We start from the raw sequence: 18691 nt of genomic DNA, 5'->3' as shown, positions 1-18691 counted from the left end.
ATTTTCACCAGTTTTTTAACTTATTGCTGAACATACATTCACTATGAGTATAAGTAGGATTAAAGGACATTTATATTCAGAAATTTACATGATTTTCCCAGTTCATGCTAAAATTAGGGCAGTATCTTTGCTTGGAAACAGATACTAATCAATTAAATGTATTTGTATATGAATTGAAAAGAAGTGTGAAATGGAATTTTGGCCTTTAAGAGATTTTCTTTAAGGTGAAAAAGCACTGAAAAATGTGCGTGCACACACACACACTCACACTCACACTCACACACAAAGCAATAGAAAACATCCCATTGTGTAACAGTTCAGTCCAATAGAACCATTGGAGCAAAGAGCAAAAGATAAGCATAGGAAATGAAATCCTTAGCAGTTCAGAGGAAACAGCTGAAAAAGACTGAAAGAGACCAGGGAGTTTGGGCAGAGAGCTAGATTTTGAAGATTAGAAGGAAAGATTAGATAGGTGACAAAAAGAGGAAATGGGATACAGTGAATATATTGTCAACAGAATGAAGGGATTTTAGATGTTTATCTTAGTATGACACATTTTCCGCCGACATCCTGGTGAAGGATCTTTTGCTAATAATGCTCATTTCCTTCAGCTGCTCTCGATGGAGTGTCACGCTGCCATGATAGACCACACAGCTCCCCCGGTGGTATTTTCAGGAAAACATTGCAACTGGTGTCTGGATTCTTTCTATGAACAAACCTTACTGTTTGCATTTCAACTTGCAATTCTGTGGTCAAAGAAGTGAGTGGACGATTGCAGTGTGATGACTGTATCTGCAAAGGAGAAAAGTGAAGCAGGGTGCTTTGGTTGGTGGGGGTTGGCGGCATTTCTCATGGAAATTGGAAAGCTGGGGCATTTAAAATGATCAAGCGAGAGGAATAAAGTAAGATGGAGAAATGTGACAAGCTGGTTTGAGGGGAGGTGGCGAGACAGTACTCTGAGGAGAAATATGGGGTTGCTGGTCAATGGAAGAAGTACCATTGAAGTTTTGGCAAGTGTTCTCGGATACCAGTGTCTTAATTACTATAGCTTTATAGTAAGACTTGAAATCTGGTAGTGTGAATTTTCCAACTTTATTCTTTCCTTTTAGTATTGTGTTCACTAATTCCCAGTTCTTTGCTTTTCCATATAAATTTTTAAGGGTGTTAATATCTTTTAAAAAAGGTTTCTGGATTTTTAGTTGGGACTACATTAAATCTGTAGTTTAGTTGGTAAGAACTGTCATCTTTACCATATTGAATTTTCCCATCCATGAGCATGAAATATTTCCCAGTTTATTTACAACTTCTTTGACTTCATTGATCAGTATTTTGTAGTTTTTCACACATAAGATCCTTGATATAGTTTGTTAGACTTAACCTGAAGTGTTTCAATTTTTGATGTGATTATAAATTTTATATACATTTATATATATATTTATTTATTTATTTAAACTTCCAATATTCATTGCTGGGATATGGAAAAGCGATTGACTTCTTACACACTGACTTTGTATGCTACAATTTTCCTGGAGTCCTTATCCAGATGTAGTTTTTTCATAGCTTCTTTGGGGGTTCCTGTGTAAAGTATCTTGTCATTTGTGAGTAAAGACAATCTGAGTTCTTTATTTAATTTTTTTTAACTCACCAATTTTCTTCTTCCCCAGTTTGGCCATCATGGGCACTGTTTCCAGGCCCTTAGAGGGTTCGGTGACACCCAGCCGCATGTGGAGGGCAGTCTGCTTCTCAGCCTGTGTGTGTTAGTCACTCAGTCACGTCCAGCTCTTTGCGAACCATGACTGGGCCCGCCAGGCTCCTCTGTCTGTGGATGTTCCAGGCAGGAGAACTGGAGTGGGTTGCCATTCTCTTCTCCAGGAGATCTTGCTGACCTGGGAATTAAACCAGGGTCTCCCACATTGCAGGCAGACTCTACATCTGAGCCACTAGGTCAGCCTACTGATTCTAGTGCTCATGTCATTTCCAGAAAGACCCTCACAGACACATCCAGATGTTTGGCCAACATCCAGGTACACCATGGCCTGGTCAAGTTGACAGCACATGTGATTAAAATGACAATGTGTCTCTGATGTTTTATGATCTGAAATGGTTGGGTTTGTCTTTTATTTTTTTTAGATAAAAAAGTTTGTATGAGCCTTATATTACCTGGAGTACCTAACTATTCAGTTCAGTTCAGTTCAGTTGTTCAGTCGTGTCTGACTCGTTGCAACCCATGGACTACAGCAAGCCAGGTTTCCTTGTCCATCACCAACTCCCAGAGCTTGCTCAGCTCGAGTCAGTGATGCCTTCCAACCATCTGTCATCAGGATGCCATCATCCTCTGTAGTCACCTTCTCCTCCCGCCTTCGATCTTTCCCAGCATCAGGGTCTTATCAAATGAATCAGTTCCTCGCATCAAGTGGCCAAAGTATTGGAGTTTCAGCTTCAGCATCAGTCCTTCCAGTGAATACTCAGGACTGATCTCCTTTAGGATGGACTGGTTGGATCTCCTTGCAGTTCAAGGGACTCTCAAGAGTCTTCTCCAACCCCACAGTTCAAAAGCATCAATTTTTCAGTGCTCAGCTTTCATTATAGTCCAACTCTCACATCCATACTTGACTACTGGAAAAACCATAGCTTTGACTACACAGACCTTTGTTGGCAAAGTAATGTCTTTGCTTTTTAATATGCTGACTAGGTTGGTCACAGCTTTTCTTCCAAGGAGCAAGCATCTTTTAATTTCATGGCTGCAGTTACCATCTGCAGTGATTTTGGAGCCCCAAAAATAAAGTCTCTCACTGTTTCCACTGTTTTCCCATCTATTTGCCATGAGGTGATGGGACCGGATGCCATCATCTTAGCTTTCTGAATGTTGAGTTTTAAGCCAACTTTTTCACTCTCCTCTTTCACTTTCATCAAGATGCTCTTTAATTCTTCTTCACTCTCTGCCATAAGGGTGGTGTCGTCTGCATATCTAAGGTTATGGATATTTCTCGTGGCAATCTTGATTCCAGCTTGTGCTTTATCTGGCCTGGCGTTTCTCATGATGTAACTCTGCATATAAGTGAAATAAGCAGGGTCACAATATGCATCCTTGATGTACTCCTTTCTTGATTTAGATCCAGTCTGTGGTGCCATGTCCAGTTCTAACTGTTGCTTCTTGACCTGCATACAGATTTCTCAGGAGGCAGGTCAGGTGGTCTGGAATACCCATCTCTTTCAGAATTTTCTACAGTTTGTTGTGATCCACACAGTCGAAGGCTTTTGTGTAGTCAATAAGGCAGAAGTAGATGTTTTTCTGGAACTCTCTTGCTTTTTTGATGATCCAGCAGATGTTGGCAATTTGATCTCTGGTTTCTCTGCCTTTTCTAAATCCAGATTGACCATCTGGAAGTTCATGATTCATGTACTGTTGAAGCCTAGCTTGGAGAATTTTGAGCATTACTTTGCTAGCGTGTGAGATGAGTGCAATTGTGCAGTAGTTTGGACATTCTTTGGCATTACCTTTCTTTGGGATTGGAATGAAAACTGACCTTTTCTAGTCTTGTGAGCACTGCTGAGTTTTCCAAATTTGCTGGTGTATTGAGTGCAGCACTTTAACAGCATCATCTTATAGGACCTGAAATAGCTCAACTGGAATTCTATCACCTCCACTAGCTTTGTCCATAGTGATGCTTCCTAAGGCCCACTTGATTTCACACTCTAAGATGTCTGACTCTAGGTGAGTGATCACACCATTGTGATTATCTGGGTCATGAAGATCTGTTTTTGTATAGTTCTTCTGTGTATTCTTGCCACCTCTTCTTAATATCTTCTGCTGCTGTTAGGTCGATTGTGCTCATCTTTGCATGAAAAATTCCCTTGGTATTTCTAATTTTCTTAAAGAGATCTCTAGTCTTTCCCATTCTATTATTTTCCTCTGTTTCTTTGCACTGATCACTGAGGGAGACTTTCTTACCTCTTCTTGCTATTCTTTGAAATTCTGCATTGAAATGGGTATATCTTTCCTTTTCTCCTTTGCCTTTGGCTTCTCTTCTTTTCTCAGCTATATGTAAGGCCTCCTCAGACAACCATTTTGCCTTTTTGCATTTCTTTTTCTTGAGGATGGTCTTGATCACTGCCTCCTGTACAATGTCACGAACCTCCATCCATAATTTTTCAGTCACTCTATCAGATCTAATCCCTTGAATCTGTTTGTCACTTCCACTGTGTAATCATAAGTGATTTGATTTAGGTCATACCTGAATGGTCTAGTGTTTTTTCCTACTTTCTTCAATCTAAATCTGAATTTGGCAGTGAGGAGTTCATGATCTGAGCCACAGTCAGCTCCCGGTCTTGTTTTTGCTGACTGTATAGAGCTTCTCCATCTTTGGGTGGATGTTTGGGTGCTATTATAAAAGATAAAATATAGAATGTCAGAGTATTAACATAAGTATTCAAGTATTTCTCATTCACTTCAGAGTTCAGTGTCAGTGTGTCTGGTCTAAAGATGCCTATTCTCTACCAATGACCAGGGTCATAGGCTCTGTTCAGTCCTGTGGTTTCATATTATCTTAGGCTCCCTTTGCCCTCTGTGTAACATTAAGAATGGGGACGGAGGGCTTGGAAATGGTCCTCGTCCCTTCCATTTATGTTCTGCTTATGAAAACTACTCATGTGACCCTCCTTAAATTAAAAGGATGCTCCGAGATGTGATTTATGATTAGGTGGTGAAATTCCTGCAATTCCCTGCAGTTTGTAAGGCAAAGTGCAGACTTCTAGTGGACAGTTATCCACACTGCCTTAGACCCTGCACTGCCCATCAATGCTGGTCTTCAGGAGCCCACCCACCTGCTACAGGGATCAGTCGGTGCTATGAGAACACGTCCTTCAGAAATTGCCAAGTGGTGTGGTGCAGTTAACCATTTAGTTCTGTGCCCTGTACGTGACTGAATAATAATTCTATCAGAAAGTGTTGTTACAGCTCTTGGGAATGCTTTCATATTACTAAAATAATATTAAGGAAATCACTCACTCCAGTCTCAGCATCAAATGATATTTTATGTAACAAAGAACCTCTTCATGCTGTAATTTTCTTTTTTAAATACAGACTTGCAGAATGAATGTGAGATAAATGAGGACTGTCGTGTCTGTAACATACTCCCCTTTGTGCTTGCACTGGTAGATTCTCTTCCCTCTTTGTCTCACTTCCTCTCTTCCCTGGCATCTCAGTTTTCAATTACTCACATATTTTTATTTTAAAATAGCATCTGACCATTATTAACATCAATGATTTTCTTTAAAGAATGTGAGGTACATTTTGTTTAATTTGTGTGCTTTAATTTGGATATGAGCTTTTATAAGTGAGGAAATACAAGCAAGAGAGCCTATAATATCCACATGCCGTTTGTTTTCAATTTATGTGTGTCCATGTAACAGTGTTTCTGAAACTTGAGAGTGTATCAGGATCACCTGGAGGGTTTGTTAGAATGCAGATTTCTGGATCCCTCTGCCAGAGTTTCCTCTGCAGTGAGTCTGGGATGGGACCCACAGATTTCTTTTTCTAGCAAGTTCCCAAGTGATGCTGCTGCTGCTGGCCTAGGGACAGTACTTTGAGAAAAATGATCTTTCTATCAAGTAATACCAAAGAGAGAGGGATAAAGTTATTGAATTTATGCAGTTTCTTGAAGGTTGGAATATTTGATATGTCCCAGCTTTTGTACTAAAAATAATAATAATAATAATGCCAAAAGACATACAGTGCTTAAGACTCAAGTTAATTTAATTCCATAATCATAAGGTAGAACAGTACCAAATTCGGTACATGGAGACTTCTGTACTTAATTTTGACTGACCCACATAGAACAAATGTGATTCATCTGACTTAAAATTGAAAACCCAAATAAGCTAGGTTGGAAAACAAAATATAGTTTTATTATGGGCCTAAAAGGAGACAAATTGGTTATTAGAATGGTAAGAGTGATTGGGCCAAAGCTATAGGTGAGTAAGTTGCTCAGACATTAAGCAAAATAATCAGAAAATTATGCAAATTTTATGAACAAGAAAGCTAGAATATTTTCCGTAAGCATGAGTGCAGGGTCTGAGCTATACAGATTTAAGAATTTTCTCCTAGGCATTTACTTTCTTAAGTAATTCTGAAGACAATTTATTTTTAAGGCTTACTTTCACCTAAGCAAGAAGAAATCTGTTGTACAATAATGCAAAAAGAAAAAGAACTCTATGCTCTGGATGTTCAACACCTCTGTTAAGGATTCATAAGTTATTTGTTTGGAAAAGCATATACCCGGGGACACTGAACCTGGTCCAGGTGGAGCTGGTGGGGAAGAACCTGCCTGTCAACTCAGGAGACGTGAGGTTGGTTGGATCCCTGAGTCAGGAAGGTCCCCTGGAGGAGGGCACGGTGTCCCACTCCAGTATTCTTGTCTGGAGAATCCCATGGACAGAGGAGCCTGGCAGGTTATATTCCATGGGGCTGCAAAGAGTTAGATATGACTGAAGTGACTTAGCATGCATGCTTAGAAGATTATAAAATTCAATTGTTCTATATTCTAGAGAATAGAGTAGTTTAACCTAACATGAAAAACTTGGAATGAAAGAATGAGAATTACATTGGGTTGCTTTTTTAAGTATGGAGCCTGCCTAAAGTCAGCATATAGGACTCGCTTCAAAAGGCGACCAGTGATGACGATCAATATGTGATTCTTCAAGGAGACGATCTGGAACAAAAAGACAATTTACACACCAGGAAAGTAATATTCAAGCAGCCAAGGGCAGTCAGAATATTTCTTCTTTTCTCTTTTCATAAAAAAATGAAAAAAAAATGTAATTATTTTCTCTCAATTATATTTACAAAAGAGGCATTAGCAAGGAAAATATCTTGATTTGAAGGAAGGAAAGGATAGAAAGAAATTCTGCCCCGCCTTTTGCCAGCTTTATTTGGGATCTATTTCATTCTCCTTTGCTGCTTCTTTTATCACCTGACTTAATTTTTCAGAAAAGTTGTCCCAGGAAGGGTTTTTATGGTTGTTTTTCTTGGCACGACTCTGCACTTCCTCTGTGTATTCAGAGTGTCCTGCCTTGAGAATGTGAAGCTCATGCCTCAGCATGGACAGAAACCCAGGGTCCAGTGCCCCTCTGTGCCTAGGGGTCAATTTTCAGGGAGTGACATTGGCACGCTTGCCGTCGACTGTCATCACACAGAGAGGTTGTCCTGGGCCCCCTGCTTCTTTCCTCCTTCCCGATCTTAGTCTTGGGTTTGCCCATTATGGGCTTCCCTGGTGGCTCAGAGATTAAAGCGTCTGCCTGAAATGTGGGAGACCTGGGTTCGATCCCTGGGTTGGGAAGATCCCCTGGAGAAGGAAATGGCAACCCACTCCAATATTCTTGCCTGGAGAATCCCATGGATGGAGGAGCCTGGTGGGCTACAGTCCATGGGGTCGCAAAGAGTTGGACACGACTGAGCGACTTCACTTTGCCCATTCTGCTGTGACTCTGCCCAGTAATGGCCAGCCTGGGAGCTGACCCCAGCATATCTGATCTCCTGAGATGAAATGCTGCATGAATTTGAAGACAAGGATGGGTTGGAAAAAGACAGTATCTTCTGTTAATTTTCCTTCTGTCTTGTTTCTACCTGCTGTTCTGAAGCTGTATTTGGAATAAACATTAGGCCTTGTGAAAGAAATTTTACAAAGTATGAGTTCCTTTTTTATGTTATGGAGTACAAATGAGGAGGATATAGGTGTGTTGCTCCAAGCTGAAAAGGTCCAGAAAGTTCATTCACTCAAGCTTCCTTTGAACAAGAAGCCAACTTCCCACCTCCCAATGCTGTCCACATCTTACTCTGGTAATTTAAAATTCTATGATTCCTCCTTAAAACATTTTAATGTTTAAGGACTTTTCAGAGTTCATTAAACTTTATGCTTAATAGAATTCCCTCCTTTCCATGTTAGCCACTAAAGTCTGATTCCTATAAATGTGTAAATCCCAATTGTATCTCTCTCTCTACTAAAGCTGTGGTATCTGCCTGTTTTCCCCAAATTCCTGTTGGATAAACGTCATGCAATCACTTGCCTTTTCTTGATCTTTATCCTTGTCTGACCCCTTAATGGTAGTTAGGTCTTTTCTTTCCCCTCTTTCTGCAGGGGTCTCCCCTCAAGAGCTGCAAGTTTTCAGTTTCACAGTCTTCCCTACATCGTCTTTCAAATCTGTCCCACACTCAGTCTTACTATGCTTGCTTTTCACTTACTCCCTTACCATTTATAGAGAAGTAGTAATACCAAAATAATAGGATTTGTGAAAAATACCTAGAAAAGTGATGTTGTTTATAGAAAAGTTTTTTTAAAAAGTCATCTTAATTCACATTTAAAGTTTTGATAAAATTATGAAATGAATTACTTTTATTCACCTTTGGAGTAAAGTTTGTATGTTCTCCCTAGGGATATATTTTTTTAAAGAGGGGAAACCAGAGTAGGTGGTTGAAAATAGAATAAATCTTTACCAAAAAAAAGATGACCTAAAATATAGTGGATATGAACATATTTCTTTTCAGCCCTAAATATGACAAATGGGAACTCTAGTTTGGAAATTAGGTAAGCTGATGTTTTTTATAATCTTTTTCTCACTAGGAAAAAGAGAAAACTATTTACACACTAGATTAGATGATATATACTCATATAGCTATTTCCAGGAAATAATCAAAATATTTTAACACTGGATTAGGGATGATACAAGATAAAATCAGTGTACAGTGACCAAGAACTCACTGTCTCAAAAAATGCTGGTTTTAGTAGATGTATCATAATAATTCAGCCTGTTTTCAAAAGAAAATTTAAGAATTCCAAAAGTACACAGAATATATCAAAAGCCAAAGACAATAATAAATATGAAAATGTGATTTAAAAATTTGTATGCACGTAATTCAGAATGCTTTTGAGTTTAACATTAATTTCTAAGTTGATTATTTGCAAATGATAGCTGTCTTGGATCATGTTCTCCAAACAGACCCAAATACAAGTGGTAGTGAGCAAGAGCTTTAGTGAGGTAGGGCTTCCCCAAGACAACAGGAAGAGAGAGGGAAACCGGTCCGTGAAGGAGCACATGCCGACCCGAGGGGGCCTGGGAATGTGCTCCGCCCCTAGACGAGGTGGTGGGCTGTGATGCCCCCGTCCTCCTGAGCTTTCGCCCCCGGCTGCATTGCGCCCAGGCTCCTCCGAGTCTCTGTGCAAGTGTGCCAAGTGCTCCCAGAGGCCAGCGACAGTCAGGGTCAGTGCTTAAGAGAGAATCATGCAGGCGCTGGGGAATGCTGTCCAGTCAGGAAAGGGGACTGGCAAGCATCAGGGTGGGCATCAATCACGTTTCCTACAGGAAGTTCACTAGGATTTCCTGGTAAGCCAGACATGACCCTGGATTTAGTGAACTTTTTCTGTTATTTACAGTTCTTGATATGAGTAGCTGGCTTCTTTATGTGTGCTTGCATTAAGCTGATCAACAGTTACATAAAAAGGAGTTTACCTCTGATGAACTTAGAGCACACAGTCAAGGCCTTAGGAATGATGTGTTCACTGACTCAGTGACTATTCTTCTTCTAGGGACAATTTATTAAGCATGTTACTCTTCACTGGACATATCCAGTCCTTATCCCTACACACGAACATTGGAAAGAGCTTTGTTGGCTTCCTTTTGTCTTGCCAGAAAATGAAAAGTGGTCTTAAGAAGGAAGTCTTCTTTGAAAAGAAAATGACAAGTTATTGTATACTTGTCAAATTCAAGTATCTCATTTTAGAAGCGACATTAACTCCTTGCATGTTCAGGGTGTCACGTGAGATTAAGAGGTCACCGAAATGCTAGGGTTGCTGCTTTTCCCACATCCCATACATCCTGATATGTTCTGTTTTCCTTCTGTTTGTTTTAAGATATTGTCTATCTTCACTTTTGATTTTCTCTTTGATTAAACTGTTGTTCAAAAGTGTGTTGCTTAATTTCCAAGAGTCACAGATTTAAAAAAGCTTTAGAATATCCTTCATGAAGCCATAAAAATTTTATTAAATCTTAAAAAAACAGATGTGTGGTTGCCAGAACACTGGGAGAGTCATGGCAAGATAAAAGCAAACTTTTGGACAGAAATATTTGTGATAATGTGTTGGAATGAATAGCTGAGGGAGAGAACATGAGACTATCTGGTTTGATATTATTAATACAGTGTGACTACTAGGGAAAGCAAGGACAAATGACGTTTTTGTATACTTCAGAAAATTTAAAAGCCATCATACATGTCATGACTGTGTGATTGAAAAGAAAAGGGAGTACCTCGATTACCAACCCGGCTACAGGGCTGAATCACAACATCTGGCAATAGGCCAAGCATCTTTAGAAGCTCTCCTTGACTTATCCAGGCTCTAGGGCATGATAAGGAAATCACTGCTTTAATCTGTAATGATACTGATGCTACTGATAAACTCAGTAGTCTGAAGACTTTTCTCAAACAGTCTTATTATCAGTTCTCTCGTTGCTTTTGGGACTCTGATGCAGTTATTTCATATTACATCGATATAGGTAATTTGTCCGGCATTCTACAGAATGTTTTACAAGTTCTAGCCCTGGTCAAGTAGCCTTCTCTATGGGCAGCTGTTGTCTCCATTTAATATCTAGGACAGAGCTTCTCAAACTCTGACTGCTTCTGAATCATCCCAAAGCTTAATTGAAATACAGATTTCTGGGCCCCACCCCAGAGGTTCAGATTCAGTAGGTCTAGGGTAGGGCCTGAGAATTTGCATTTTGCACATATTCCAAGGTGATGTTGTTGCTGATCTGACTGGTCCAGGAACTGCATTTTAAGACCTACTTGTTTAGGGAAATGAAAGAGTTTAGGTCATGGAAGCAGATAAACGGTATGCTCAGATATTCTAGTAGGGTAGGAGTAAGAGACTAGAAGCAGGTTGAACTGCAGATAAAAAGCTTGGCTGGCTGTTCAGCCACAGGGAAATAGGTGTAGACCAGAGACAACACGTTAGATGATTTAAGGGGAAAATCTGACTATGTTTAAATTATCTGGACTTTTCAAGTGGAAACAGCTTGTTTGCCTGATTAATCTATATCATTTCCATATTTCTTTGCATGTCTAAGAGATATTTTATGGAGATTGGATTTTATGCTCACCTAAATATCCATAAAGATAGTTTTCTACATTTATGAAACTATTTGCCAAATGATAAATGCTGTTTCTAGTTCATCTGATTAGCCTGAAATTAGGACTTTTGCTGAGAAAGGGCATAATAGAAAAATTTGACAATGCAATATTTATCACCATAATACAATTTTTAAAGAACCCTGAGTCTTTAGCAAATGCAATATGATTATTTGTCCATAAAAGTGCCATGAATCCCTCCTTGGGATGCCTGTTAATAGATATGAGCTAGGAAAATAAAACATATTTTCATAAACTTTCATTATACTCCTGAATATATCTCTAGTATATGTATAGATTTTCCTTGTTGATTATAGTCTTCTTCTCAGTTTTAAAAATAATAATCAAATAAGTTTAAAGTAAATCCAGTTACTATCCATATAAGTCTCTCCAGTTTTTCATTCATCATTTTAAAAAATTGCTAAAATATATTTTCTGATATTATATGCTCTAGATCTCTTTTCTCCCATAGTCTTACATGTGTGGAGTTATAAATGTGTCATTATAAACATGTATGCTGTTAGAATTAAGTTTTATTAATGTTATATCTTAATAAAAGGTTTGGTGCTATGGATGTAATTTTATGTTCAGTTGCATTAACTTTCAACTTAAGCAGCTTTTTTATTATTAGATGAATATATAAAAGTTTTTCAGAGAGTTGAAGAAGGAAGTTAGAAGGAGGAAATTTAACTGTTGCATAACAAGGGGCTGAACTATTTTTCCGGTTATGTACAAAGGAAAGTTAAGTAGGTATTTGCTAATATACTTCACATACTGTGACCCAGTTTCACAGCCTCTTTAAACTTCTGTTACGTTAAAGACATTTATCATGATTCCTTTTTTTTGTACATGAATAAAGACACATGTTCGTTTTCTACTTGTATTATTCTGTTAATATTCCTGCTATTTTTTTAATACTGAAAAAGATTTCTTTAGTGAAAAAAAAATAGATCTGGGGGAAAATGAATTCTTTTCCTATCCTGTATTCAGTCTCCGTGATCTTTGGCAATGGATATATTTTTCTCTGGAACTCAGTTTCCTCACCTATGATCTCCTCCAGTACCAAAAGTCTATGGTTACATTACAGACAATGTTTCCTGTTGGATGTATTAGAAAAGATGACAACTTTGCAGTGATTTTTATGCTGGGGAGAGTGCCAAAATATGTAAAGTCATTTCCATTTTAATTAAATGCCTTAGAACATGGAAACAATGGGATAGTGATTTAGTTACCCACTGCTGCATAGCAAATGACCACAAACTTAGTGGCTTGAAGTAACTCACATTTATTAATATTATCTCAAAGTTTCAAGTGGGTCAGGGTCTCATCTGCTTAGTCTCACAGGCTGCAATGAAAGTGTCTACTGGGCTGTGTTTCCATTTGGAGCTAGAGTTCCTTTATCAGACTCATTCATGTTGTTGCCACAGCTGACAAAGTTCTGTGGTTCTTTGTCACCATAGGACTGATGCCCTTAGCTCTTAGAGGCCTTCCCTTTCCAGAGACAATACACAACAGAGCCAGCACATGAGCATCTCTACAGCTTCGAGTCTATCACTGCCGGTCACTTCTGAAGGACTCACCCAGGATGTCTTTGTTTTAGTTAAATTTAAGTTATCTGTTCAGAGATTTCATGACACCTGCAAGATTCCTTCACATTTGCCACATAAGGTAACATAATTTTGGGAGGGAAGAATAGCCTTTGCTGTATTCTGTTATCTTGAAGCAAGTTGTAAGTCCTGACCACAGTCAGTGGGAGAGGTTTCCACAGAGGCATAGATGTCAGGGGCAGGAGTCCTGGTGGTCAGCTTGGAATTCAGCTTGCTAAAGGTGGGCAGAAAGTTGAGATTCGTGATGCACTTATTCAATGGATGATCAGTAGTCATTGAAGGTCTCTGTTAATTCTCCCATCTTCAAAGTAGAGGAACATGATGCTAATGTTATAGTTGTGCAATCAATACCAATGAGATAATATGTACAAATTATCTTGCAATTCTTGGCACATTGTCAGTTCTCTATTACTAGTTAAAATTATTATTATTGTTGTCATATTAATTATACTACTTTATTTTGGTTCCTTTTGTCTCATTCAATAATTTTTCAGTTTTATTTAATTGGCTAAAAGCTATGTCAGTACTTATAACACAGTTCATAAGACATGCTAGTTCTCATGTTCTCCATTTCAAATATTAATTTTATTTTGCATTTAACTGTGACACTGAAAGTAAGACACCTTTCCAAGTTGACTCAGTGTTTAATGAAATATCTCAAGCACTAGATTTTCATTTTTGTTTGTTTCTTGTTTGCTTTCTGTGCTTTTCTTCTGGGGTCCTTTCCCTTTCACTCAGCATGGCAACTATTGCCAGCATAAGAATTTATATGGATGCAGGAGTCCCTGCTAGCTAAGTGGAGATCTCAGTTTAATATCTCAGTAGATTAAACAGCAGCCCACTGAGAAAGATATTGATAGCATTGGCATCTCTGACACACAAGGATTTAAGGAACAGGCATCCGTAGTAACTGACTTAATAGTACACAGATTATGAATGGTAATTCCAAGAGACAACTTCAGTGTTCTGCCTTCTAGTCCTATGAAATTTGCACGATATTAAATGAAGAATTTTTTAAATAAAGAAATCCAGATGTATAGTCTTTCTCTTTCCTCTTCTGTGGCTGGTATTGGTGACCTAGGCATCTCATTTCCTTGTGTGTTTCCTACTGAGGCTCCATTGCAGACTGTGGGGGGAAAGACAACTGAGGCTGGGAAGCAAAGAAAATGAGAGACCAGGTGAAGGTGGGTGCAGGGGATTGTTTTGAGAGGTTTACAGATTTTCACTCTCTCAGGGGTGAAATCAAGTTAAAGAACACAGAGTCTATTTTATCTGCTTCTCTTTAAATTAAAACAGTTAAATGATGCTCAAGTTGCTTAATTTAAACATTGGACATTTTAGGGGGTTGGCAGCCAATAAAACATATTAATGTCTTCTACTTTTGGTAAATCGAGGTTGAACAACTTAATGAATATAACACATGGGCAAGTATACATACCCAGCCATTAATATCTTCCCTGTGTAATGTTTATGACTGTAATTGCTGCTCTGATTATATATTGTGTGAACTTGAAGCACATTGTTGTGTTGGATGACTAATAGAATTTGGTGGCAATGCATAGAAATTGGTATTCTGGAAGAGGGCTGAGTTTTAAATTGCATTCTCTTCTGAGTTTGCAGTGCATTTCATGACTCATCTACCTCACAGTGTGTTGATGGCTGATGAATTGAAGTCTTTTTGCTGAATAGTAAACATCAGAGACAGTTTGGTCTTCTCCTAGCTTTCCTGACTCAGTTTTCTCATCACTAATTCAAAGTATCAAAAATAAATCATCGATTACTGTTAATTGACTTTTGTCCATACTGACCTAGAGAGAAGGCACATTTGTCAGTACATCAGTGTATGTACTGGGGGTGCTAGGAATGTGGTCTCTAAGCTCTGCAGGGGCCATTGTGTGCCTTGGAAATAAAAAGGGGTCTGTTCATTCTTCATTGACTGTTCCAGGTAGATCATAGGCCTTTGGGCACCCCAACCCTCTTTCCTTGTTGGGTGGGCTTAGAGGTGAGAGAGAAGGACACATTTTCCTCTTTTACTTTGCTAAATGTCTTTAATGTTACAAAGTGTAACACAAAAGTTGTATAGTGTAGCTATTTTCATCAAAAATCAATGATTGCTTAACTTTACAACAGGGACATTTATTCTATGGAGTAAAATCTAATGGTAAGGACACATTAGAATAAGAGATAGTGGCTTTTGTCATTCAATAGTTTATCTTCAATAAATAAAATCTGAGCTAAGTGATTCACCATTAGTCACACTTTTGCTTTTAATAGATGTAAATTTTTATTTGCCCATTCCATATACAAAGAAGTGACCATTTTAAATTTTTCCTGCAACATAATATAACATATAATGCATAGTTTTATCTCTCATGTTCACCTAAAAAGCCTTATAATAGCAATTCTGTGAATTAGTACATCAGCATTTTCCGTTATGGTCCATGGAACAGCATCACAGGAGCACATGTCAGAGATGTGGATTCTTAGGTGCACCCAAGTCCTGCTGAACTGGAGATGCAGGTGAATGGTGCTCAACCGGTCTACGTTTTACACATGTTCTAGGTGACTCCAGTGCCGTCTTTGAGAACCACTGATGTAGAAAGTATTATCATACTCGTTGTATAGATGATACAGTTGATGCTCACTGTGGTCTGATGATTGCACAAATACATGACTAGTTCATTTGAGGGCCCTTCCTCAAACCCAGGTATTAAAAATCATGGGGCCTCTGTTTCTTGAAGAAAATAATAAAGAAATAGTGAATTCCATAGACCTGGAAAACAGTCACTCTTAAATGAATTGAGAAAGGGGCCATTTCCTTGCTTTCTCATCATGAAAGTGGGTTGTTAAAACTATTAACACTAGAAAATTAACCTAGAAAGAGTTTCAATGACACAAGTAACATTTTTGCAGTCCCTCCATTGTATTCCTCATTTTCTTTTAAGTGGAGTGCAAATAGGATGTAGTTAAATCCCAGAGGGGTGGCTGTTGCATGTTAATAGAAGTGGGAGACTATTTTAATCATGTCTTCCTAGCCCAGTGAGTCTGTGGATAGATTTCCAACAGGGTCTTTCACACACATCATTGCCCATGCTCAGAGTGCCCTGTGGTGGTTTTCTTGCACACACAATTTTACACACGCTGCAAAGAAGTTTCTTAGTTGCTGTGGGATCAAAATGAATGTTAACTACCCCTCTGTGACTTGGGAAGTGAATGTTTCCTCTTGAGCTGAAAGCAAAAAACAGTGTTCATTATCTGTAATAGAAAAGTCTATAGAATGATGCCTGCTAAGCTCTATTTCTTTGTGAACTCAATTTGGGCTTTGTGTGTAAAACAAATAAGTAAAGTTTAAGTCTATTGTTTATTCAACCAGGAGGAATTTCCTTGAATAGAAGATGTTTGGGTGCAATTAGGGTGTGATTTTTATTCTGCATATATATAAAACATGATGCTACATTTATGGGGAAAAAAAAAGCTTGAAAAACATGTCAGTATTTCATGAGTAATTACAAAGAGAACATGCAGGTAACAGCTGTTAAGTTTGGAAGTGATTGGTAAGTCTTCACGCACTTCTGCTGTGTGTCCAGAGTGACTTGTTTTCTGCTCAGGACTCCTGCCTCTTTGCCTTTGCAACTGCTGTTTCCTCTCCCTGGAGCCCTCCCCACAAAACGCAGAATTATAAGGCTGGCAAACTCCTTTTCATCCTTACGTGTTGGCTGAAAAGACGCCATAGCCCTTTGTGGTCCACCGTCTGCAGTGCACTTTGAAATGTCTTCTTTAGAGTGTAACCATTAGCTTTGTGCATGAGTGTCTCTTTATGTTTTGAGGTGTCATTCCTCAGTATCTAGTCTGTACCTGACACATTGCAGGATTCAATAAATAATGCTTCCATGAATTAATGGTGGGCGTTTCCAAATGGATAAAGTCTTCAAACCAGCATCTCCTCTATGCACTGTCATTTTGCCCAAACTTCTGAGTCCCAGTGAGGAAGCTGGAATCCCTAGAGCTGTCAATGCCTTATCTCTTTACTTTAGTCAGTTTTACTTCCTATCATCAGTTCAGTTCAGTTCAGTCCCTCAGTCGTGTCTAACTCTTTGCGACCCCATGGACTACAGCACGCCAGGCTTCCCTGTCCATCACCAACTCTCAGAGCTTGCTCAAACTCAGATCCATCAAGTCGGTGACGCCATCCACCCATTCTCACCCTCTGTCGTCTTTATTCCTAACACCTTGACCTTCGTCTGGTCTCTGTGTCTCAGCACTTCACTCAGTTCTTGTCTTTTAGATTAAGTTTCTTCAAGCTAGGTTCTCTTCCTGTTTCTCCTCTTTCAGTAAATGTTTTGGCTGCTGTTATCATGAAGATGAAGAAACCTGGGCCAGATGCCCCACCTCCTGTCTCCTGAATCCTCTGTATGCCTTTGCCTGGGTGAAGTCTTAAGTCCCGCATTTGAGAGATGTTGGTTCCTAACACTCACCAGGTGACCTTTGATACTGTAGATGGTGCATCCTTGAGGGAAGCATGATGCCCACTACTCCGTCCTGCAAGATCCTTGCACACACCACAGTTTGGCAGGGTCTCCACAGAGTCACGCATAGTAATGGGTTAAGGAATTCACTAAAATGGGGGAAGGCAAATTGCGAAGGCCAGTGTGAACGAAAGCAGAAAAGACATTGTTTGCTGTGCTCCCTTCTGCTTGCGCTGAGCTGTGCAGGGCCCAGGGTTCTGTTGGACCTGCTGTGGGGTTTGCACCCCAGTGTAGAGACTCCATCACATCTTTGACCCTTATTGTCTTGCAATCATGAAATCAACCTTAGACTCAGGAAAATAATCAGACCATTTTGCACCAAACGTTTGGAGTCGGGGGCGGCTGTTTGAAGGGATTGGCTGGGAACCTCAGATGCTGGTCCTTGTAAAAGTTGGGACCTATGAGAAATTACCGCCCCTCCTGTGAGGGTGTAGCACCTCCCGCCGGGAGAAGGGGCTTGGAGGAGCCATCCCAAAGGCTCCTTGTCTAGCACACGGCTTGTATGTCTCTGCTTACTGCACCAGTCTCCTCTGGCTGGTGGCAGAGTGCTCTGTGTAACTCGGAGATGTGCATGTCCCAGATTCCATGGCTCAGTGTCCCTAGCCAGACTTTTAGGGTTTCTGTCCATTTACTCAAGTCCATTTCTGGTCTTCTCGCTCCCTTTTCCTCATATGTTTCTTCATATGCTCTTCATTCCCACAGTGGAATTCTGCATGCTGCCTGTGTGCGCCCCCTTCCTGCACTGCCATTGTGCCTTCCCTTGGGCTTTTCCTCACTCACTCTATTTTTTTTTTAATTAATTAATTTATTTTTTTTAATTGAAGGATGATTGCTTTACGGAATTTTGCTGTTTGCTGTCAAACCTCAACATGAATCGGCCGTAGGTGTACACAGATCCTCTCCCATCCCTCTCTCCCTCCTTTGCGTCTCTCTCTCCCACCTGCTTCCCACGCACTGTCCTCCTTCTCCCAGCAACTAAGGGTCACAAAGACCTCAAGGCTCTGCTCAAACCTCTGGCCCTCTCTTGGCTGGATGTTTGCCATGTGGGCCTCCAGCTGGGGAGGCCTTTATCTCCTCACTTCCCTTCTCCAGTCTCAGTGACTCCTCACAGAATTTTTTTTCTGAGCCTCTAGGGGAAAAGTAATCTTTTCTTTTTAACCCCCCTCCATCATAGCAGTTAACTTTAAAGTTGGCCTTAACACACTCTCCCTTGTCTTACGTGTATATATATTTACTTTGCAAGTCCATTCAGAGAAGCTGCCATGTCTTATGTGTCTTGTATCCTGGAGTAACTTGAATATTATAGTCATTCAATAATATATAATGAATAAATGAAAACATAGGCCCAAGGGGTGTGTGCAAAAGGCTTGGGGTGCAGGTAT

The 18691-nt window shown here is 39.6% G+C and overlaps 1 protein-coding gene across 2 annotated transcripts in view; it reads left to right on the top strand.

The window, feature by feature from the left end:
• The window catches only part of PLCB1 (phospholipase C beta 1), an 879212-nt gene that overhangs the window by 264947 nt on the left and 595574 nt on the right, over positions 1–18691 (top strand). The window lies entirely within an intron of this gene.

The sequence above is a fragment of the Cervus canadensis genome, chromosome 10 (assembly GCF_019320065.1).
Source record: "Cervus canadensis isolate Bull #8, Minnesota chromosome 10, ASM1932006v1, whole genome shotgun sequence".
NCBI lineage: Eukaryota > Metazoa > Chordata > Mammalia > Artiodactyla > Cervidae > Cervus > Cervus canadensis.
The sequence above is the reverse complement of the archived record's forward strand: the minus strand, read 5'-3'. Positions and strand labels throughout refer to the sequence as shown.